Source organism: Eumetopias jubatus, unplaced genomic scaffold, assembly GCF_037043125.1.
Source record: "Eumetopias jubatus isolate StellerSeaLion01/CBP00866 unplaced genomic scaffold, mEumJub1_p1.0 scaffold_6, whole genome shotgun sequence".
In the NCBI taxonomy this organism is placed as follows: domain Eukaryota; kingdom Metazoa; phylum Chordata; class Mammalia; order Carnivora; family Otariidae; genus Eumetopias; species Eumetopias jubatus.
The window spans coordinates 18,385,681-18,410,957 of record NW_028274812.1 but is presented as its reverse complement, the minus strand read 5'-3'; positions in this window follow the sequence as shown (position 1 = coordinate 18,410,957).

Sequence of the window (25,277 nt, the reverse complement as noted above, 5' to 3'; positions counted from 1 at the left end):
CCACCCCATCCCTCCCACCCCCAACCACTCCAGTAACACTCAGTTTGTTTCCTGAGATTAAGAATTCCTCATATCAGTGAGGTCATGTGATACATGTCTTTCTCTGATTGACTTATTTCACTCAGCATAACACCCTCCAGTTCCATCCACGTCGTTGCAAATGGCAAGATCTCATTCCTTTTGATGGCTGCATAATATTCCATTGTGTATATATACCACATCTTCTTTATCCATTCATCTGTCGATGGGCATCTTGGCTTTTTCCACAGTTTGGCTATGGTGGACATTGCTGCTATAAACATTGGGGTACACGTACCCCTTCGGGTCCCTACATTTGTATCTTTGTGGTAAATACCCAGTAGTGCAATTGCTGGATCGAACGGTAGCTCTAATTTCAACTGTTTGAGGAACCTCCATACTGTTTTCCAGAGGGGTTGCACCAGCTTGCATTCCCACCAACAGTGTAGGAGGGTTCCCCTTTCTCCACATCCCTGCCAACATCTGTCGTTCCCTGACTTGTTAATTTTAGCCATTCTGACGGGTGTGAGGTGGTATCTCATTGAGGTTTTGATTTGGATTTCCCTGATGCCAAGCGATGTTGAGCACTTTTTCATGTGCCTGTTGGCCATTTGGATGTCTTCTTTGGAGAAATGTCTGTTCATGTCTTCTGCCCATTTCTTGATTGGATTATTTGTTCATAAAAATTATATTTAAAAGAAAGACACCTTCCCTCTTATAGTATTGAGCCCATGTGGATTACACTTTTTATATGATACTTTTATTGAAAGGAACTGACATCGTATTTATTTATTTTGTGTGCCATTGGGCCTCAATTATTCAATAGCAATTTTATGTGTTTTTCGTACGGTTGTTTCCTGTTCTGTTGGTATATATCCTGTACCTGTTCAAAGCTTGAAGATACAACTTTGTGCTACAATGTTTTGTGTGCGTGTGATTCAACCACAGCCTCCTTCCTATCCCCTTAGATGGAAAAGGAAGTAACAATAATTAGCTTCCCAACCATTTCCTCGGATGCCTGACTGAGTCACATCATGGGCTTTTTGTCACCCTCTCCACCAGCTGCCCAGCTCTGTTGTTCAAGGTATGAGGCACCACCCTCACCTTTATTTCTTTGCAGATATAAAGTATTTCCATGAGACATTATTCTGTGGATTTCTTGGAGGCCTTTTTAATTAATCACCTGGCACCTGCCCTGAGTTTAAAAGATGCTACCTGCCTTCCTGGGGTGAGACAGTAGATTAATGACTAAAGGCAGCTCTCCTGGTTACTCATTTGATTCCTGTGTTAGCATTTTTTTTCAAGAATGATTTATATCCATTTCTAATTTCTCCTATAGTTTTCTACTTGGGACTTACCCTTCTTAAGTTACCATTAGAGAGGAAATTGTGTATGTGTGTTTGTGTGTGTGTGTGTGTGTGTGTGTGTGTGTAAATACTATGAATACATACACACTGAACAGACTGCATTTAGGAACGTTTTGGAATAAGAATATGATAGGTTCTTTGCTACACTCTTCTCTCTTGCTTTAGCACAACAACCAGTAGGGGAACTAGATTTTTTTTAGAAGTTTTCATTAGAGTTAATTTTTAAAAATTAAAAGCTGTCAATATCACTAACATAGAAAATGCCCAAGAAGCTGGAAGACTGAGAAAAAAAATAGGATTTCATAAAAACAACAGTATTAAACTGGCCAAAAAAGATGCTCCCTCCCACATTTTATTTTTCCAGGAGTTTGAAGGTTTCCGAGGTTTCTGGAGTGGAGCCTTTTCTCTCTCTCTCTCTCTCTCTCTATTCCAGTTTGAACTATTGATTGAGCTCTGCCTGTACATTTGCACCAGACCAATCCTAATTAGAGGCTGTTTAATAAATTGGAACTGTGCTGCCTGCAGCTTTGTGACCTTTGTTCCCTGATTGTCTCCCATTAATCCCCTCACCCTCTGGTGTTGGAAACCTCTAAACTTTGGGAATGCACTGATTCCGGTTCCCTGTGTGGACCTTGTGAGCATGCTGGAGCCCTTTAGGAGGTTCCCCTGTGCTAATAACCATCTGTCATTGCCTGTGCTTAACTGCTTCAGCTATGACTGCCAGAGACAAAGGCAGGGCCTGAAGCAAACTGCTTGTATCTTTAAATCAAAGAGTGATCGTTAAGTAACATACCCCCAACATCTTTGCAATATAAAACTCTGAAGTTACATTAGGTGTAGCGCTTTAACCTTCGCCATATTGAAGAGGTAATGATATCAGAACCTGGCTTCTATCCCTCAAGGGCCCATAAACACACAGTGTGGATACCAAGTGATAGATCACAGGCTCTCACAGTATGTACTCCTGGTTTCTAATGGCTATTACTTTACAAATAAGGCAACTGGTAAATTCTACTACATCGTGGATGATCCGCTTCTACACCTCAGCTCTTCATATTCCTCCGACAGTGTTTAGCATTCTCAGGAAAGATGACTATCCACACACTCTTTGGCACTACTCAGAAGACTTGCTTGCCACGATGGCCTGAGAATGGGGGACCTTGTTCCTGAGGTGTCAGGAGGCACTGGGTATCAAAGTGGGCCACTTCACCATGTTGCCGTTCCTTTTTTCAAGGTTTATAAAGAGCAAAAGCAAAAAAAAAAAAAAAAAAAGAACTATACATACAAAAGAAAATCCTATTGCATACAATATTTTTAGGAAAATTTAAATAATTCAAGTCTTTTTAATTGGCGAGGTTGGGGTAGAGGGATTCAGGAGCACATACACTACTGAAAGGTCACCTGTTCAATATCACTCTAAATCATAATAGCCTCCGGGCAAACATCTCATGGAATTTTAGAGACGTAAGCAAAAAACCCTATTATCATAAACATCACTACATGCTGATGATCTCCCTTTTTTTCTTTGTTCTCTGCTTCTTTTCTTCTTTCCCTCACTTCCCTCTTTCTTCATAGGGCCCTATCCTTAAAATTTTCTCCCTTTGGATGTTATGCAATTTCGCTCCACTTTTCAAAGATAAATTTCTGGAAAGAGGATACTTCTATACTTGCTACTTCCGTTTCCTCACCTCCTGTTCACTCTTGAATCCACAGGGATCTGGTTTCTATCTCCAACAGCCTGCTCAGTTTTCTTTTACAAAAATCACAAATGATATTGCTCCCAATCAAGAAATCCAGTGGATAGTTCTGATTTCTTTTCAAACTCATCTTCTCTGCATTGTCTGGACTTATGGATTACTTCCTCCACTGTAAACCTCCCTATTTTGTCAAAGTTCAATGCTTCAAGCTCTCCTCCAGCTCACCAACCACTCTTCCTAGGCTTCCTTCATGGGCTCTGTCCCTCCCATCAGTGTTAAAGAGAAGCTTCCATGGTAACAGAAAGGAGTTCAGTCGTGTGCTCTGCAAGACATGCACTCATACAAAATTAAACAACAGTGAAAGGGACAAGTTCAAGAGGATGTGATATGAATATGGTTCAGAGAAAGAAGAAATTAAGAGTATGGGTTGGAGTAGTTCTGGAAGCATCATGACCACATGGATATGTGTGGCATCTGGGATTTTCTGATTGTATTTGGATCATGAAACTGATAGTCATAGGACCTTGGGCAAGTTACTTGAAGACAATGAGCACTTACTGGGGTAGTAATACTTACTTCATAGGATTGTAAGGAGAATTAAAACCATTTGTTGTTATTTTTATTGGTATATAGTATGTGTTTGCTTTATGAATATTTGTTCATTTTTCTTGATTCATAGACAAGGGGAATCTTGAGAAGGCCTACAAAACAATGAAGTAGTATTTGGATAGGCAGAGAGAAAAAGGAAAGACGTTTTAGGGGAGTCAAGACAGGTGTGAGAAAAGCACTAGTGTAGAGGATTACTTCTAATGTGCTCAGTGTGTGGCACCCTGGACAGGAAAATGTGTGTGGTAAGTAGAGGAAAAAGACATTTGAACAGGTAGATTGTGACCATAAACTTATTTCGTGGCAAAGGTAAATGGTACAGCTTGCTTATATCATATTTATAAATGGCCCAATTTTGCTTATTTCATTGCAAATCTGGTTCAAATATAATACCTATTTCACTTCCCATCAATAAGGTGTTGTGAATTTATGCTTTAGAGTGCACCATCCTCTCCAACACATAGGACTGAAAGATAAGAAGCAAAATTAGCAAGTAGGCAATATGGTATTTAGAAAGTAAAAAGGGGGGGTGCCTAGGTGGCTCAGTTGGTTAGGTGACTGCCTTCGGCTCAGATCGTGATCCCAGGGTCCTGGGATTGAGCCCCGCATCGGGCTCCCTGTTCTGCGGGAAACCTGCTTCTCCCTCTCCCGCTCCCCCTGCTTATGTTCCCTCTCTTGCTGTTTCTCTCTCTCTCTCTGTCAATTAAATAAATAAATAAAATCTTTATTAAAAAAAGGTAAAAAGGGCTCTGGAGAAAGAGGGTCCTGGAAAGGCCTTCCAAGGAGGTGACATCAGACAAAGACTTGCGTTGGTAAAGGAGTTAATTGTGTCGATATCTGTGGGAAGGGTATTCCAGGCAAAGGGACGAGCCATTGCAAAGTCATAGAAGCAGGAGGGTCCCTGGTATGGTTGAGGAAGAGCTGGGAGGCCAACAGGGCTGGAGCTGAGTGGGCCAGAGGGGAGGGAGGTTGGTGGAAGAGGAGGTCAGAGGTGATTGGGCCCAGATCATTGCGGCCTGATAGGCCACAGTGAAGATAGTGAAGTTCACGTTAAGCGTGATGGGAAGCCCCTGGGGATCTTGAAAAGCAGAGAGGTTGATGTGATAGAACTTAACTTTCATCAGGGTCACTCTGGTGCTGTGTGAGGGAGGAGACTCTTAGGCCCTTGCTCTCTCTCTCCTGCATCCAAGCCAGAAGAAGCAGAGGGAACTTGAGAAAAGGAGGGGGCAGAGAGGAAACTGAACACCTTCACCACACCTCCTCCCTGCTGCATCCTGCTAAGCTGCAGTCAGCCCGAGGTGGGAGGAAAAGTACTAGATGGCTAGATGAGACCTCTGACTGATATCAGAAAGGTGCCCTAAGAAGGTATGGGAGCTGGTGTATTAGTTAGGGTTCTCCAGAGGGACAGAGCTGGTAGGATAGAGATAGATGATGACATACATATAAAATGCGCACACGCACACACACACACACACACACACACACACACACACAGAGATAAAGAAAAGATTTACTGTAAGAATTGGCTTATGTGCTAATGGAGACCAAGAAGCCCCATGACCTACCATCTGCAACTGGAGAACCAGGAAAGCCGGTGGTGTAATTAAGTCCAAGTCTAAAGGCCTGAGAACCCAAGGGGCTGCTGGTATGAGTCTTAGAGTCCAAAGGCCTGAGGACCAGAAGCTCTGATATCCGAGGACAGGAAAAGATGGACACCCCAGCTCAAGAGGAGAAAGAGATTTGCCCTTTCTCCCACACTTTTATTCCACTCAGGCCCCCAGTGGATTCGATAATGCCCACCCACATTGGTGAGGGCACATCTTTTTTCCTCAATCTACTGAATCAAATGTTAGTCTCTTCCAGAAACACCCCCACAGACACACCCAGAAATAATGTTTTACCAGCTTTCTGAGCATCCCTTAGCCCGGTCACACTGGCACATAAAGTTAACCAGCCCACCTGGCTAAGATTTCACCTGCATGCTTGTTGGAAGGCAGTGTTGTGAAAAAATGTCCTGTTCATGTTTGATTTCATCCATATCAAGTCCACCTTATTCAACAGCTGAGTTATATATACTTATACACCATTATGGACATGGAGTAGTCTTAAAATTGTACATTAAAGGCAAGTTTTAAGTTCTTTCCTCTTATAGATAAAAGAAAATCAACAGAGGCACCCTAGTGGGTCACCCCACACCTCTCCAACTGAACACCACAAAGGCAGAACCTTCTGCTTGCACTGTGATGCCCCTGGAGTGCAGGTGACCAGTGAGCAGTGAGGACGGAGGAATAGGAGAGGCAGCATCCAGGTGGTGGTGGTGGTGCCTGATATTTCTGTAGTAGAAAATATGGGAGGAAAAGGCAAAGGGACAATAACTGAGGCTCTGGGCATTCGTCCCACAAGGGAGGAGGAGAAGGAGGAAGGAGGGCATTCTGAGAACAATCAATCAGAAAAGGTAGATCCGGGAAAAGGATGACAGGGGCACCCAAGGGAAGAAGGGGAAGGAAGCCGTTGGGTTACAGACCAAAGAGGAGTGAGTGGTCAGGCATAAGGAAGATGGTGTGGTTGAGTGCCCAGGAGGCTTATGAAAAGGGAATTTTACTTATAGATCAGGGGATAATGCTATAAAACTGAAAAGAACAGGGGCTCCTGGGTGGCTCAGTTGGTTAAGTGTCTGCCTACGGCTTAGGTCATGATTAGGTCCTTAGATCAAGCCCCACGTCGGGTTCCCTGTTCAGTGGGGAGCCTGCCTCTTCCTCTCCCTCTGCTCCTCCCCCCCACTCATGCTCTCTCCCTCTCTCTCTCTCTCTCAAATAAATAAAAACTGAAAAGAACAAAAGATAAACTAAGACAATTGACAGACTGCGGAACAGGTGTGTGCGGCCTGAGTGTAGTCATAGATTCTAAAAAGAACTGCTAAAAAAAATCAGCCATCTCAATAAAGCAAGATTGGGTGAGAATTTAAGGTTATTCTAGTCCTGGATTGGCAGATGATGGGCAGCATAATCGTCCAGAGCTTCTCCTGCTCAGTTCCTGGGATGCAGAGGTGCTGGGTTGGAATGCTTTGCAACACAGCAAGATGATAGTTTGAAGGCACTTGGATTTCTAAAAAATATCTGTTCATAATAATGTTCTTCCATTTCAGAAAGAATTTAAATTGGGACCTAATGCTCTTGGCAACTCCAAATACATCTGAATGTGGAAAGAAAAAAAAAAAGGCACCCTGCAGTGAGAATTTCTGGTCTCTCTCATTGTTGACATTCAGCTTCTACATAAGTGTCCTCCTAACTTGAGTCAGGGGATGCCACATAAAACTCCCCTTCCCTTAGTGGCAGAGATGTGAGTTGCGTCTCAGGAAGATTAAGAAAGGAAAGCTCTCCTTGCTGGAGATGAACAGTGTGATAAATTAGAACAATGGGTTCTCTGTGAGCAGCTTCTGACCCCAGCACTGTCACACAGCTGTGGACTTAGGAAAAGTCACATGATGGTTCAAGCTTGGGGTCCCCATTAATCATTGTGATGTGTGTTGCTATTTGATGGTTCAGGTTAGTTCCTTGGAAGACCCATTTTCATTACACTCTGATGATGCTGTTTGGAAAAATGGAGTGGGCATAGCTGTTTAGATAGGAAATTTAGGAAGGACAGACTAGAGAAGTGCTGGAAAATATACTATGCAGCCAGCCAGGGTTTATGTAAATAGGGATGCTAATATAATAATGAAAAGTAGTAAATTTCCTCTATAAAATCAAGTAAAGAAAATAAATTACTATGTACTCTTAAGAAAATATGTTACATCTGAATGATTTGATTGTGGTGGCTTCTGCCACATCCTCAAAAGTTGCATGATACCACCTAGTTGTGTATAATATTGTAAAATTTATAAATTACTTTCATCCAGACTCTTATCGGATTCTTGGGGTAACACTATCCAATTGGGAATATTGGATTCTTGGGGTGACACTTTCCAATTGGGAATATTGGTTTTATTAACCATACTTTACAGGTGAAATTCAGAGAGTCTAACTTGATCCAAGTGATGCAGCTAAAAATGACAGGTGGGAATTTTGAACCCGGGTCTCTCTGACTCCGGAGTCCATGATCTCTGCATGACAGCATGCTTCCTTAGGAATTAAATGGACTTGCCTTGCAGAGACTGTTCTTCTAACTGGGGCGTAGGAGAAGTCCCAGGTAAATAAGCAGGTGACCCTAGGGAGAGATGTCTGGAAGCACCTGTCTGAAGTCCCAGCAGGTTGGCAGTACTCTGTCCCAAAGTGTGGTAGCTAGCAGAGGGAATTCAGCCATGGTGGCTGGGCTGTAAAAGGGGGACCTAGATGGGCAGACATGTGCCCTGTGGTTTCCATTTACTCCTCTAGCTCTCACTGTGCTCTGGGCTCCCAGAGGCCAACCTGCACAGACATGATCAAGGGAAACTCTTGCTCTCTGGCTTGCTGTTGCCTTCTGCCAATGGGAGTTACCAGCAGGAGATCAGAGAGTGGAAGGAGGGTGAAGTGGGAGTCTTGTTTCCTCCAGACCCTTGAGCTGGCTGTAGCTCTCAGCCTCCCATAAGATGGCCTTTCCCACTGATTCCTATTACCACTTCTTTTTAGCCCCTCTGACCTAGCCCAGGGTGCTTCACTATTTCTTACATTTTCTGCACCTCTTCCCTTCACCTCTGTAAATGGTGCCTGGGTCCAGCTCCTCACATTGCCCTGTTTTAGTGTGCTTTCTGTTTCCTGATGGGCCCTTGGCTGGTCGGACCCGACCCCAGAGGAACTGGGCACTGGGCAGGAACTAATGCCTGGATTTAGGCAAATGAACAATACAGGGACCCTGCTACTGGAGCCGAAATTGGAACGAGGACCCAGAACTGGGAAGATGGAGCCAAGCATGCATTAGGAGAACTAGAGATGAGTGGAATGGATTGGAAAGAAATCTGACCCAAGGCTGACTGGCCAGGATTCTGCTGCATGGGCTGTCTGCTCTTCTAGGGGCCAAGATTCTTCAGAGATGTAGGCTATATGTTGGAAGCGTAAGAAAGGCAGCAGATACTCGAGAGGTGGCGGAGCCTACAGAGAGCTGTAGCCATGGACCAGACAGACATTTCAAGTGGCTCGATGTTGGAGCCCTGACTCCTTGTGGGGAGACACTGACTGGCTGTTCACTGAACCCATTTTTACTTCTCTTGGGCACATGGACCGTGATCCCCTGTGCTGAGTTCCGGTGAACGGAATTCAGGCAGAAGGTATGCACTAGCCCCAAAAAGCTCCCTCACTGTGCTCCACCTTCTGCTCACTGTAATTAAGAGTGCTGTGTGCCACAGTGACATCCATCGTTCACTCATTTATTTATTCCATTTATTTCCTGAGACAAGACCTGGAAGTACAGCCTCTCAAGGAGCTCACTCATGTGCCCTTTTATCAATCTGGTTTAGGACTGGGGCTGTGGTGGACCATTGCAATACCTGGTGTCTATAAAAATTACACAACATTCTTATGGTACTTCAGTTATACCTCCTACAATGGCTACAGAAAAGCATGTCATCAGACCCCATTTTCTATCCTTTTCCTTTGAAAAATGATGATCATCCTTCTTGAGTACGCGTGCTCCTGCAGGTGCTTCTGAAAGCTTATGCGATGATGAGTATGAAAATGGGGGCTGATAACTAAGTTAAGGCAGTAACTAATTTAAGCCTCATTCAGCAGTTAGGCAGCCTGAATCCTCTTATTAATATACGGGGAGTGGTTGCTGATAATAGACACATTATCAAGCCCAGAGGCATCTTGGCAGTGCATGCTGAGGAATGGCGGAAATATGAGAAACTTGCAAGGAATTCTCCTGATATTTTTGCATTCATATGCATATAGGTTTTTTCCACTGTTTTTATCCTAAAAAAAAAATCCTTAAAAGCGGACAGAGGCATGCTCTGGGTATGTACATCCGGGGGATATTTCCCAGAATCTCTTTCTCTGACATCCTTTTATCTACATTTTATCTCTCAGCATGAATCAGATGCCCGGCAACTCCTGTGATTATTTTCAAATCGCTTTAAATACAGTTTTTGACGCCCCAAGATAATTTATGAAGGAGAAGGGGAAAAAAGATTATACCTCAAGAGTATCAATATTCATAGATACTAATTACAAAATGTAATTTTTTCGAATTAAATCTTTTTTTTTTTTTTTTGAATTGAGGTTGCACAGAGCAGAGCATTTTGCTGGTAGCCTTCTTGAGGGTTTAAACACTTTTGTCCCGGCGGAAGAATCCATCCCTGGAGTTGGAGTCCTAATCTGGGGGCGGGGAGCGCTGTAAAATGTTGCTTTCCAGGTGGTGCTGATTCCAGCCGGCCCCCTTCCTGGGAGAGTGGAGTGGGGGGGGGGGGTGGTGAGGATCCGGACAAGCAGAGGAGACGCTGCAGTGTCCCGATTCCCTTGTACTAGAAATTTCATTACAGATACTTTTGCCCATCAAATGCATTGTTGGATCGAAGTGTCACATGTTCCTTCACAGATGTTATTTCAGATTAAGCCACGGGCAGCAGGGAGTGGACGTGGCCCGCATTTTCCTCTTCACTTGGTAGCATGCCGTCTCCCCACCCTCATTTGCAAAGCAGCATAACTTGCATAACAATTGAGCCGATCTGATATTTTAGGTTATGATGTCAAGATGTATTATCCCACAGCCTCCTGACTTAAACAGCAGCCAAAGAAGGAATGATTAGGGCCAAGATGGGATTGAAAAGGACCTGAGGGAATGTCATCTGTTCTGAGAATCGTAAAAGCTTCTAATGACCTGTTATTCCCAAGAGGCTTTTGCGCCTGTGCCTATTGGATTTATTTTTTGCTAAACAAGCTTTGCATTTAGCGATATCTTTCTTTATACTCTAAGACCCCCGCATGAATTGATTTTACTTTTTTTCTGAATGAAATACTTGGTCAACAATTCATCATGCAGACATCATCTATGCCTCCATCACTATATTTACTATTCTCTATTAAATGTATTTATGACTTTTTCTGTTAAGATTCTTATCTGTTTAAGAATCTTTGACAGGCTGTCTTGTAGAGGTCCCATGTCATCTTTGCTTTTCTAAATAAACTTTATGTTCTTAAACCCAAGATGTTGTCCCTGAACATGTTCCTGGCAAAGAATGAACTGAGCAAAGAAGAGAATTGAGGTAAACCCTTAAAAAATAACAGCAGTGATTATCATTAAATCCCAGTGGTGTTAGGGTAACACATCCCCCCTCCGTGAGTTCCGTAACAGCAGAGGCCTTGTCTGTTTATGTGTGGCTGTATCTTCAGGTACATAACAGGTATTCAGTAAATATTTGTTGGCTGGCAGGATGGCTGGCTGGCTGGGTAGATGGTTATAAGGATGTGATTGGAGTTGGGGCTTGTGCTTTTTCTGTGAGCCTGGGCAGAGGTTGGGCTGTTTTGTTTGTTTTGTTTTTTGTTTTTTGTGTTTTTTTACTATGTATTTATTTTTTTATTATGTTATGTTAGTCACCATACATTACATCATTAGTTTTTGATGTAGTGTTCCATGAGTCATTGTTTGTGTATAACACCCAGTGCTCCATGCAGTGCGTGCCCTCCTTAATACCCATCACCGGGCTAACCCATCCCCCCACCCCCCTCTCCTCTAAAACCCTCAGTTTGTTTCCTGGAGTCCATAGTCTCTCATGATTCTTCTCCCCCTCCGATGTCCCCCCCTTCATTTTTCCCTTCCTTCTCCTAATGTCCTCCTTGCTATTCCTTATGTTCCACAAATAAGTGAAACCATAGGATAATTGACTTGCTCTGCTTGACTTATTTCACTTAGCATCATCTCCTCCAGTCCCACCCATGTTGATGCAAAATTTGGGTATTCATCCTTTCTGATGGCTGAGTAATATTCCATTGTATATAAGGACCCCATCTTCTTTATCCATTCGTCTGTTGAAGCTCCTTCCACAGTTTGGCTATTGTGGACATTGCTGCTACGAACACTGGGGTGCATGTGCCCCTTCTTTTCACTACATCTGTGTCTTTGGGGTAAATACCCAGTAGTGCAATTGCTGGGTCATAGGGTAGCTCTATTTTTAACTTTTTGAGGGACCTCCACACTGTTTTTCAAAGTATCTCTACCAACTTGCACTCCCACCAACAGTGTAAGAGGGTTCCCCTTTCTCCACAACCTCGCCAACATTTGTTTTCTTGAGTTGGGCTGTTTTGAATTACGGAGTTTCACAAACATTTCCTGGAAGTCCTCGTCCTACCTTTTAGGTGGAGAAGTGAACGTGCAGAGGGCTAATCCTTTCAGGAGGATTCCACTGCTCTGTGAAAACAAGCCAGTTTATTTGGGGCTTAGAAAATGAGTCAAGGGGCGCCTGGGTGGCTCAGTCGTTAAGCGTCTGCCTTCAGCTCAGGTCATGATCCCAGGGTCCTGGGATCGATCCCCTCATCGGGCTCCCCACTCAGCGGGAAGCCTGCTTCTCCCTCTCCCACTCCCCCTGCTTGTGTTCCTGCTCTCGCTATCTCTCTCTGTCAAATAAATAAATAAAATCTTTAAAAAAAAAACAAAGAGAGAAAGAAAATGAGTTAAAATTTGAAATTGCTTTCTCTGCAGAGGTTGCAGTCCTTCAAACTAAAGGGCCATTCTGGAAATTGGAGAATACATAAAACTGAGAAACGTTTCTGAATCTGATTTCCTGATCGAAGAGTCCCCTTCGCGGTGGGTGCACGCACAAGGATGGAAACGGGCACAAGGCACGAGTGGCAGCCACTTTGAAATGTCTTTGGGTGTGAACTTCTGAGAGGACAAACCACTTCCACACAGCCTTCAAAAGAACTTGGTTGGCTCAATCCCAAGGAAGGCTAAAAACAGGGCTGGGAAGCAGGAGTAACATATCGTGGTGCTGTGTTTCTTAATATTGGGGACAGAAAAGGAGGGGTTCTGTTTTTAGAGCTAGGTATCATTTTAACATACACATTATAGATGGTGGCTTTTTTTTTTTTTAACAGACATAAATGTAGCTATCCCTAACGGGAGCAGTGTCCCTTCATATATCTTACAGCTCTTGTCCCATGAGGCGACACATGAGTATGTGATCGTGATACTGATTCCAGGGCTGAGATGCCATCTGATCCACTGGGAGAGCTGGTGGATTCAAATCACTGTCAGCTCGTGCCTTCTGGGCAGCAGCCTTACTGTGCAGGATTTGCTCTATGGATCAGAAAAACAGCTGACAACTCGCAATACGTTATACAAAAGACCTTTTAAATGTTTTATTGTTTCCAGCTAGGATGTAGTGTGAGTCACTTCAAATATTTTTTTTATTTGTGTGCCTGCTTGATGGAGCAAAATCCTGTGAAGCAACTGGTAAAAACACAATGCCAATTTAAACTTCTGCCTGCAGAATCCTGAGGCTTTATAAGTGGCTAGAAAGAAGCCTCGGCTTTAACGTACATTTTTTTTTAAATATAAAAGTTTGATCCAGGGAAAGCGTTTGTTGGAAATCCAGTCCTGAAATTGCCGCTAAAACAAAGAATCCTTGTGGGCTATTCAGAATTCTTAGGAAACAAAAGCTTTTACCCAGTTATTCTGCTAAGTTGCAGGATGGAGTTATTTATTTCTAGAGCATGCTGTTTACATATGAAAGAATTTGGAGTCTCTTCTCTCTTTTGGGTCAAGTTTCCTTACCCATAAAATATGTATAATTCCTGTGAAAGTAAAAAACACATTTCTGTTTTTGGAAAATACTCAATGCCTTAACCTCAGAAGCTAAACTTATTTCTCTCAGTTGTTTTTGCTTTCTCTTCTTTTCTTTTTTTCATGTTGTGGGGTTGTTTGGGTTTTTGTTTGTCTGTGGTTGTGGTGTTTTGTTTTCCTTGGGGTTTTTTTTCTTTTGGTTTTTGGGTTTTTTTTTTTTTTAAGATTTTTATTTATCCATGAGAGACAGAGGGAGAGAGAGAGAGACAGAGAGAGAAGCAGAGGGAGAAGCAGGCTCCCAAGGAGCAGGGAGCTCGATGCGGGACTCGATCCCAGGACCCTGGGATCATGACCCAAGCTGAAGGCAGACGCTTAACCATCTGAGCCACCCAGGCGCCCTTCCTTGGGGTTTTTTTGCATAACATTTCTTTCTCACTTGTGTTTTTTTAAATATTTGACTTCTTGCTTCTGTAATCCAAGTTTCTGGTCACAGTTTGGGTCACTAGTGCAGAAATACTATGTGTATCTAGATAAAAAGGCAAAGAGGAAGCTAGCAAGCTTTTTGGAAGATCTAGACTAAGTAAAGGAGAAAGGATTTGAGTTTTCTAAGCTTTTGTTAAATTTTAGTCTAGTTAATGGTATTTAATATCAAATCTGTCTCCCAAATCTACTGTGATTACCAGTTTTCACACCAGACATTCAGAGCCACCAATCCAGAATGATGGGCTCAGATGCATCAATTCAGTGACTACTTATAGTTTCAAATTGTTTTCCATAGCTCTCAGTTGAATTCTTTGATGAGATAACTGAATAGATGTCAGCCATCCCACGTGTCTCTGGATGAAGACTATGTGAAACACTCTCATATTCAATATTTGTAGAGTGTGAATGTTGAGACTGTGCTCTTATCAAGGAGTGTCTCACTACATTTGACTGCAAGCATAATTAGCCATTGGTGTTCAGTGTGTGAAGAATTTTGGCTGATTGATTGATTGGGCTATATTTTAGGCCTTGTCAACACAAACAAAACATATCACTGTGTTCATCCATCTTGGGTAGCTATTTTTGTATGTACTTAATATTCCAGCAATACTGATGTCCACCATACACAATGGCCTCTGAATAAGTAAGGAAACAATTCCTTAAGGAAATGAGATTGAAGGAGGGAAAAGAATAACTGACCGAAAGAGCATTTCCTAAAGCGTGTCCAGAAACACTAATTCTTGGAAAAATTAACAGGATGTGGGGTTAAAAAAAAAAAGTGAATAACCCAATGAAATAAGTTTGAGAAACACTGAGATAATCCCTTAGTATATTTTCCTTACTTTAAGACTCACCAGGACTTTTAATATGCTGTGAACATTGTAAATCTCAAAGAGAGAAATCTATGTAGTGCTTCCCCACATTGTTTAATGGAATACCTCCCCTGCATCCAACTCCCCAATTTTTGCCAAAAGAATATTTTGAAAAACAACCTTCTGTGATGCTTGCTTGGTAGATGGAGACTTAAGTACTATGCTGAAGTAATAAATAAATATTATTTGTTTATAAATAAATTTAAATACCAGCTAGAAAACTGGACATCTATAGGCAAAAAAAAAAAAAAAAATGATCTATATACAGATCTTATATCCTTTACAAAAAGTTAACTCAAAAGGGATAACAAACATAAATGCAACATGCAAAACTATAAAACTCCTACAAGACAACGTAGATGGTGACCTTCGTTTGGCAATGACTTTCTAGCTACAATACCACAGGCATGCTCCATGAAAGAATAATTGATAAACTGGACTTGATTAAAATTAAAAATTTGTGTTCTGCAAAAGACACTGTCAAATGAATGAAAAGACAAGATGCCAATTGAGAGAAAATATTTACAAAAAATATACCTGATAGAGGACTATTATCCAAAATATAAAAAGAACTCTTAAGATTCAGCAGTAAGTAAACAAAGAACTTGATTTTAAAATAGGCCTCTGAATAAGACCTTAACAGACATCTCACCAAAGAAGATATACAGATGGCAAATAAGCATATGAAAAGATGCTTCACAATGTAGGTCATCCAGGAAAGGCAAATTGAAACAATGAAATGCTACTACACACCTATCAGAATGGCCCAAATCCAGAACACTGACAACACCAAATGCTGACGAGGAGGGAGAACAACAGGAACTCTCATTCGTTGCTGGTGGAAATGCAAAATAGCACAGCCACTTTGGAAGACAGTTTGGCAGTTTCTTACAAAACTAAACATACTCTTACCACATGATCCAATAATCATATTCCTTGGTATTTACCCAAAGGAGTTGAAAACTTATGTCCACACAAAAATCTGCCCACAGATGTTTATAGCAGCTCTATTCATAACTGCCAAAACTTGGAAGCAGCCAAGATGTTCTTCAGTAGGTGAATGAATAAATAAACAGTGTTATAGCCAGACAATAGACTATTACTCAGCACTAAAATGAGCTGTCAAGCCGTGAAAAGACATGGAGGAAATTTAAATGCATATTACTTAGTGAAAGAAGCCAGTATGAATCATACAGACTGTATGATTCCAACAATATGATATTCTGGAAAAGGCAAAACTATGGAGAAAGTAAAAAGATCAGTGGTTGCCAGGGGTTGGGGCAAGGAATGGCTCAACAGAGCTCAGGATTTTAGTGAAACTATCTTATGATACTATAACATTGGACACATGTCATTTTGCCTTTGTCCAATCCCAAAGAATTACAACACCAAGAGTGAATCCTAATGTAAGCTATGGACTTTGGATGATAATGGATGTGTGAATGTAGGTTCATCAGTTATAACAAATATGCCACTGGTGGGAGATCTTGATAAGGGGGGGGCATGCATGTGTGGGGTGAAGGGACATATGGGATGTCTCTGTACCTTCTGTTCAATTTTTCTTAGAACCTAAAACTGCTCTGAAAATTAAAATTATTAAAAATAAGAACAAATAATAAATACGTAGAGGGGCACATGGTGGTTCAGTCAGTTGAGCATCTGACTTTTGATTTCAGCTTAGGTCATGATCTCAGGGTGCTGGGATCAAGCCATGAGTCCAGCTCCACACTCTGCTTCAGATTCTCTCTCTCTCCATTCCCTCTGCCCCTATCTCCCCCACGTGCATGGGTTCTCTCTCTCTCTTAAATAAATAAATACATAGAGTGAAATTTAAACATTAAATGTTATTAGGGATAATTTAATCCAATGATTTTGGCTTCATGAATTTTTTTACCTATCATTTATTTAAGGCCCACTATGTGCCAGACACTGAGCTAAGTATTTTTACATATATTACAATCAATAATGGCCCTATGAAGTAGGTGTTATTTTGTCCACTTAATGAGTAAGGAAGTAAAGCTTAGAGAATCCAGTAACTTTCCCAAAATTACAGAACCAGTAAGTGGTGAAGGTGGAATTCAAACTTGGGCTACATCTGGCAGTTAACCATGATCTTGCAACGAAGAGACTAAATAACGTGCAAAAAAAAAAAAAAAAAAAGTGTCTTTCTGTGTGTGATAGACCAGTTTTCATCTGATTCTCAAAAGAATCTATGACCTAAAAAATTTTAAGAATCACTGAATCAAGATCTAAATGTTTATAGACCCAGAACAACGATGTCATTTTCTCAATGACACACGACTATAATTGGTAAAACTAGGACCATGCTTTCCTGACTTCTCTTTGACATTAGAATGCTATATCATCATTGATGGCTTTTAAATTAGTTGATTCAGAAAATGAAGTAAGACAGTACTTCTGTTAAAAATTTAGAGCCATTTTGCTAATAGATTATGGGATTATTTGCTATTAAACTCATTGCTTTATGATAAAACACTAAAAATGTTTCATATCCAAAAATCAGACTATAAATACAAAAGATATTTAAAATTCTCTCTGTGTCAAGGTGAGTAAGAAAATATAATGTCCAGGGAAATGAGATCAAACTATGTCATTCAAATAATAAGTGACTCAACTAAAGTAAAACTTAGATTTTTATTTTTGAAGATCAAAACATAAACCCAGCTTTATATACAGGGGTTTCAGTCACCTCTGTAGTATGATTTGAGATGAGACAGTACCATCTTGCTTCACTGTCTAAATGTCTACCCTTTCACACTGTATTTGATTAAGGCAGTGTGTTTTAGTAGCCATTTTTTTTAATGAAAATAAGTCTAGAAGAGAAATACATAGAGCATGGGGTGCCTGGGTGGCTCGGTGGTTAAGCGTCTGCCTTCAGCTCAGCTCATGATCCCAGAGTCCTGGGATTGAGCCCCACATGGGCTCACTGCTCAGCGGGGGACGCCTGCTTCTCCCTCTCCCTCTGCCGCTCCCCCTGCTTGTGCTCTCTCTCTCTCTCTGTCAAATAAATACATAAAATCTTAAAAAAAAAAGAAAGAAATACATAGAGCAGATTCAAAAATACTAAACCTAGTATGAGCTTGGACTTGGCGTATCCCTTTTTATTGGTGTCAGCAAATAAAAAATAAATTTTGGGGGGGAGGAGGTTCATGGAAATGTTCAGAAAATAAAAGGATGCTTGAGGGGCATAGGCTATATAAAGGCAGCAATGATGAACAACAGTGTGTAGGGGATGGGGAGGGGGGAAGAGAAGGTCACCCAGAGGAAAATGACCCTAAAAGGAGATATTGGAAAGTGCTATAGTCGTCAGTATTTTGCTTTTCAGTGATGTAATCCAATCTTAGGAATTACTTACCATAGGGCAACATACATTTACAAGCTCTTCCGCTTGTATAAATTTTATAAATTGGTACACACCAAAAAAAGTTGGGAACACGAAAACGTGCAGAAATATGACTCTAGCCCTGTCCTTGACCAGTGCCCATGAGGTGTAGCAGCCGCTGTGTACGTGAGAAGTGGCGAATGGCTGGAAAATGAAATCAGCTGTTCCAGCGTGATCTTCTGAAATAGATAGAAGACTTGCAATTTCACACCAAGATCCACAGCCTGGCCTTGTTTTCTGGTTGCAAATCTGAAAGAGCAGTAATCCATCTGTCAGCCTGACATCTTTTTATGCTCCCTCTCAATCACTCCCGGCAGGGGGGAAAAATTTTTTTTTAGATTGATTCTGATTTGGCAGCTTCCTTATTGCCCTATCACTTTAAAGACATGAAAAGATAGCAGCAAATTTCATTTTCTCTGATCCTGCAGGTTTTAAACCTTGGCGCGTTCCCCAGTCTATTTGGGTCCCAAGAGCAGTCATAGTAGGTACCCATAACGGACTGGTAAATGGATTGTAGAACAACTATTCTGTTCGCCTTTATGAAAATTTTAAAGGATGATAGGATAAGTTTATTTATTCATTAAACAAACATACACTAAACACATAATAGAAAATTGAGAAGAGATATTCCTAACAAGACGTCACCCAGGGTTGAACAAGGTGGTTCAAGAAGAAGCAAGAGCGAGCGTCTGATTGAGGATGATCGTGGTGATGGCAGCCCATGTGGGTACAACGGCCAGCAGGACAGGCTGCTCATGCCAGAGAGATCCAACTAGAAGCAGGTGGTGGGTGACTTGGGAAAATCAGCTACATGGGATGGGCCAGGAGATTAATTGCTATCAAGACATGTGGAGACAAGATCTGGGAGATGTGTCATCGGCAGCCATATAAAGAAGCAGGGTTCGAGGCCTCGGACCCTACAAAAGAAGTTCTTTGCTTTCCATTTCCCTTTTATCGTGCCTATTGCATTGAGATGACCCTGGGTGGTGCCTTACACATCAAAAAGCTCAGTAACTGACTAGGGATTCTATATTTTTTGGGCGATCTATTCATGAAATGCCAAAGTACATATCAGAATATACAACCTAAAGTGGGCAACCGCATCCTGGAGCAACAAACTAGTCCTAGCTCCTCTGTGCGTGATGCTACAGAGCCAAGCTCGCTTCTTGTTTCTGTGTCTTAGACAGTAGCTTCCTCTGAGTGAACATGAGCTATACAGGGATCCCACTGACATGTGAGAGGATCAAGCCTTAAGAGGTACCATATCTATTTCCTTACTCCGAAATAAGGAGTGTTGTTTTGTTTTGATTTGGTTCAGTTTGGGTTTGTTTGTTTGTTTGTGTCTATAAAAGAGTTTCATTTTGTGATTCAGAAATATTCACTCCTTCAAACTCTGGTTTTATTTTTTAGTGTCCTCACATTCTTTTGGTTCCTTTTATTAGAATTCCAGGTTTACAGACTAATTCCATTAACATCTATAGATTCCACATGAATATAAAATTAGCTAGTAGGCTTCTTTATGGACAGAGGCCAATTCTACATCCTATATGTTGCCCCTTAATTTTGCGATTTGGTTCATGGTACCTTGAAGAACTTTGAAATCAACTGACAATATGGCAAATGTATAGATTTGTTTGGATTAGGAGACTGTCCCATTTCTCCTGATTAAAATTATGCTCTCATCCGGCACTTGATGCATTGTTTTATGTTGTCATATAACTATTTGCATGCATGTACACATACATATCACATCACTTCTCTTAGACTGATAGCTCTCTAAGACTGAAATTGGGTCATTTGTCTTGGGATCTTCAGTAGTAATCACAGAGCCCACTATATAATAAATGTTCAGTGTTTCTAATGCATCAAGGAGGGTCAAATGTCATCATACTAACAAGCAAGACAAGCTTTTATAAAGACAAGATTTTAAAACTTGGCAAGTGGAAGTTGTCTTGAAAAGAAGGGGAGGAGAAAAGAAGAGGGAGAGGAAGGAGGGGGAGAGGAGGAAGTTGTGGGTGCCTAGGAATTCTTCGGTTGGAAGAAAACACATGATCTGTCACAGAATATGAAAATAATATAGAGGAAGAGCAGCTTGAATTTTTTGAGTGGGACAAGTAAGAAATCAGTGGAATGTACAGTTTCCATCCTTGGTCATGCTTTATAAGTTATAGGTCTTTAAATATAAACAGGGAAAAGTTAAGTGTCTGATTTTTACATATTTAATATGAAACGGTGGTGAAGTAACCATGTGTACCTGGGAGATTAGGGCACATGGGTAATAAGGAATGTTTATTTTCTCATTTTTAATAGCTTTGTTGAGATATAATTTGCATACCATAAAGTTCACCTGCTTAAAGTATACAATTCAGTGTTTTTTATTATATTTGCCGAGTTTTTTCATCTCATATAAACAAAACTTTGTACTCTTTCACCAACATCTCCCCATTTCTTTCTCCCCCTTCCCCTAACAGCCCCATTCTACTTTCTGCTTCTGTGAATTTGACTGGTTTAGATTTCATACATAAGTGAGATCATGTGGCATATATCTGTCTATGTCTGACTTACTTCACTTAGCATAATGTCCTCCAGGTTCATCTATATTGTCATAAGTGGCAAGATTTCTTTCTTATTTAAAGCTAAATGGTATTTCATTGTTTATATACCACATAGACATTCAGTTTGTTTCCATATCTTGACTATTGTGAATAATGGTGCAAAGAGCAGGAAAGTGCAGCTCTCTCTTCAAGATATTGACCTCGTTTCCTTTGGGTGTACACTCAGAAATGGAATTGCTACATCATATGATACTTCTATCTTTAATTTTTCGAGGAACCTCCATACCGTTTTCCATAGCAACTGCACAAATTTACATTCCTACCACCATGGTACATGGGCTTCTTTTTCTCCACATTCTTACCAATATATGTTATCTTTTGTCTTTTTTATAATAGCCATCCTAACAGGTGTGAGTTGATATCTCATTGGGGTTTTCATTTGCATTTTCCTGGTGATTACTGATGGTGAACATCTTTTCATGTACCTGTTAGCCCTTTGTATGTCTTCTTTAAAGAAATATCTATTCCAGGGGCACCTGGGTAGCTCAGTCAGTTAAGCATCTGACTCTTGATTTTGGCTCAGGGTTATAAGATCGAGCCCCGCATTGGGCTCTGCTAGGCATGGAGCCTGCTTAAGATTCTCTCTCTCCCTCTCTCTCTGCCCCTCCATCCCCCATTCATGTTCTCTCTTTCTCTAAAAAATTAAAATAAATTGAAAAGAAAGAAGTGTCTATTCTAGTCCTCTGCCCATTTTTTAATCACATTATTTGCTTTATTGCTGTTGAGTTGTATGAGTTTCTTAGATATTTTAGTTTGCTTTTTTTTTTTGGTCCTGGGGCATTTTATTTTTTATTGAATTATAATTGGCATACATTGTATTCCAGGTGTTCTTTATATATTTTGAATATTAATCCCACATCAGGTATATGATTTGTAACAATTTTCTCCCATTCTGTAGGTTGCCATATCACTCTATTGATTGTTTCCTTTGCTATGCAAAAGCTTTTTAGTTTGATGCAATCCCACTTGTCTATTTCTGCTTTTACTGCCTGTGATTTTGGTGTTATATCCAAAAAGTCATTGCCAAGACCAATATCAAGAAGTTTTTCCCTATGTTTTCTTCTAATAGTTTCACAGTTTCCAATCTTACATTTAAGTCTTTAATTCATTTTGAGTTGTTTTTTTTAAAGATTTTATTTATTTATTTGAGAGAGAGAATGAGATAGAGAGAGCATGAAAGGGGGGAAGGTCAGAGGGAGAACCAGACTCCCTGCTGAGCAGGGAGCCCGATGCGGGACTCGATCCCAGGACTCCAGGATCATGACCTGAGCCGAAGGCAGTCGCTTAACCAACTGAGCCACCCAGGCGCCCTGAGTTGATTTTTTTGTAAATGGTTTAAGATAAGACCCCAATTTCATTCTTCTACATATGGATATCCAATTTTCCCAACACCATTTATTGAAGAAACTATCCTTTCCTCATTATATTCTTGGTACCCTTGTCAAAAATCAGTTGACCATAAATGCATGGATTTATCTTTGGATTCTCTTCTATTCCATTGGTCTATTTATCTATTTTTATTATTGTAGCCTTGTAACATATTTTGAAATCAGTAAATGTGATGCGTCCAGCTTTGTTCTTGCTCAAGATTGCTTTGGTTATTTGAGGCCTTTTGTGGTTCCATATGAACTGTAAGATTTCTTTTTCTTTTTCTATTTTTGTAAGAATGCAATTGGGATTTTGATAGAGATTACACTGAATCTGAAGGTCACTTTGGGTAGTATGAGCATTTTAGCAATATTAATTCTTCCAATCCTTGAACATGGAATGTCTTTCTATTTATCTGTGTCTCTAATTTTCTTCAGCAGTGTTTTATAATTTTCAGTGAACCAGTCTTTCACCTCTTGGTTAAGTTTATTCATAAGTATTTTATTCTTTTTTGATGCTCTTATATATGCAGTTGTTTTCTTAGTTTCCTTTTCAGATAGTCTGTTAGTAATGTATAGAAATACCACTAACTTTTGTATATTGATTTCGTATCCTACAACTTATTGAATTTGTTTATTAGTTCTAAGAGTTTTTTTGTTGAGTCTTTAGGGTTTCCTACATATATGATCATTTCATTTACAGAGATAGTTTTCTTTCTTTCTTTCTGATTGGGATGTCTTTTATTTCTTTTTGTTGTCTAATTGCTTTGGCTAGAACTTCCAGTACTATGTTGCTGGAAATTGTGAAAGTGGGCATCTTTATCTTCTACTGGATTTTAGAGGAAAAGCTTCCAGTTTTTCCCCATTGATTATGATGTTAGCTCTGGACTTCTTGTGTATAGCCTTTATTGTGTTGAGGTTAAGTTTTTCTGTATTGATTTTGTTGAGAGTTTTTCTCACAAATGGATGTTGAATTTTTGTCAGATGCTTTTCTGCATCTACTGAGATGATCATATAGTTTTTATCTTTTGTTATTTTAATGTGGTTTGTTACATTGATTTGCATGTGTTAAAACATCCTTGCATCCTAGAGATAAATTTCACTTGGTCATAGTGTATAATCATTTTTATTGTGCTGCTGAATTTGGTTCGCTAGTATTTTACTGAGGATTTTTGCATCTATGTTCATTAGGGATGTTGACCTGTGGTTTTCTTTTCTTGTGGTATCTTTGTCTGGCTTTGGTGTCAGGGTGATGCTGATAAGATGCTCATAAAATAAATTTGAAGTGTTTCCTCTTCCATTTTTTTGGAAGAGCCTAAGGTTGATTGATTTTTTTTTTTTTTTATGCTTAACCAGGTAATTGCTAATTCTCTTTTAAATGTTTGGTAGAATTACATAAAGTCATCTGGTCCTGGATTTTCTTCACTGAGAGGTTTTTTTAATTACTGATTCAATCTTCTTATTTGTTATTGGTCTGTTCATACTTTCTATTTCTTCTTGATTCATTCTTGGTAGGTAGTGTATTTCTAAGAATTTATCCATTCCTTCCAATTTGTTGGAATACAGTGATTCATAACAGTTCTTTATGGCCTTTTCTTCCCAAAGCATCTGTCATAATATCTCCTTTTCCATTTCTGATTTAATTTATTTGAATCTTCTCCCTTTTTTTCTTAATTAGTTTAGCTAAGGGTTTGCCAATTTTGTTTATAAAAAAAAAAAATTCTTAGTTTTAAGGCGCCTGGGTGGCCCAGTTGGTTAAGCGTCTTAACTCTTGGTTTCAGCTCAGGTCATGATCTCAGGGTTGTGAGATCGAGCCCCTCAAGGGGCTCCAGGCTCAGCACAGAGTCTGCTTAAGACTTTCTCTCCCTCTCCCTCTGCCCCCCTCCTCTCAAATAAATAAATCTTAAAAAAAAAAACTTAGTTTCATTTATTTTTTCTATTTTTTTTCCTATTCTCTATCTTATTTATTTCTGCTCTAATCTTATTATTTCCATTCTCCCAAACTTAGGGCTTAGTTTTTTCTTCTTTTTCTAGTTCCTTGAGGTATAGAATTATGTTGCTGACTAGACATCTTTCTTCTCTTTAATGCAGGAATTTATTGCCATAAACTGGATAGCAACATGCAACTTGTCTCTTAAAAATACAGCCAAATATGTGCCTTTTTTCTCCACAAGCATAAGCCACTAGTCTTTCCTTATTTGCCTATGAAAACTGGAAATCTAATAATAATTTAAAAAAAAAAGATTCTTTGAAAACTAATCCAGTATGTCCATCTTTGTAAAAAGATCACCTAATTGGGGCGCCTGGGTGGCGCAGTCAGTTAAGTGTCCGACTCTTGGTTTTGGCTCAGGTTGTGATCTCAGGGTCATGAGATTGAGCCCTGCATCAGGCTCTGCACTCAGTGCAGAGTCTGCTTAAGTTTCCTTCTCCCTCTCCCTCTGCCCCTCCCCGTCATGCTCTCTCACTCTCTCTCTCAAATAAATAAATAAATCTTTTTAAAAAGAACACTTAATTAAAGTTTAAAGTTTTCGTACTTTTACTTCCCAATTGGTTGGCACTTACTAAATTAAGTGAGGCATCAATTAAGTTTATATAAAAATAGTAGTCCCTCAATAACTATCTGTTACTCTTTTGCTAAATTAGTATACCCAGTCCTGCCACTGCTGTTTAGAGGTAAAGTGATTGCCCATTTTTCCAAATCCAATGATTATAGTTAGAAATAGCCATGCCACATTTAGAGAGAAAAGTAATTTGTAGTGGAAGATGAATTCTCAAAGGCTGTAAGTTCCAATATAATTTGTCAACTCTGTGAGCTAACTTTTATTTAACACTCTCTGTATATGAAAAGCTAGCTAGTGCTATGATTATAAGACAGTTTTAAAAACAGCTAGGGCCTTAAAATGCTTACAGTATAGTCCAGAAAGAGGGCCTGGATAAAAATGAATTATTTAGCACAGCATTTAAAGGCTTATTCTCACATTATTCCCTCCTTCTTCTAGTCCTACCTACTCTTCTAGCACACAGGACCATGTTGTTGCCGAATACACACCCATGCTTTCCTGCTGCCTGTCTTTCCTCACGCTGGCTTGGTCCACTCGGCCAATGTTGGTGCCATTCAGAGGTTATTTATAGAGATAGGAAGCTGAGGAGGTGGTGTTG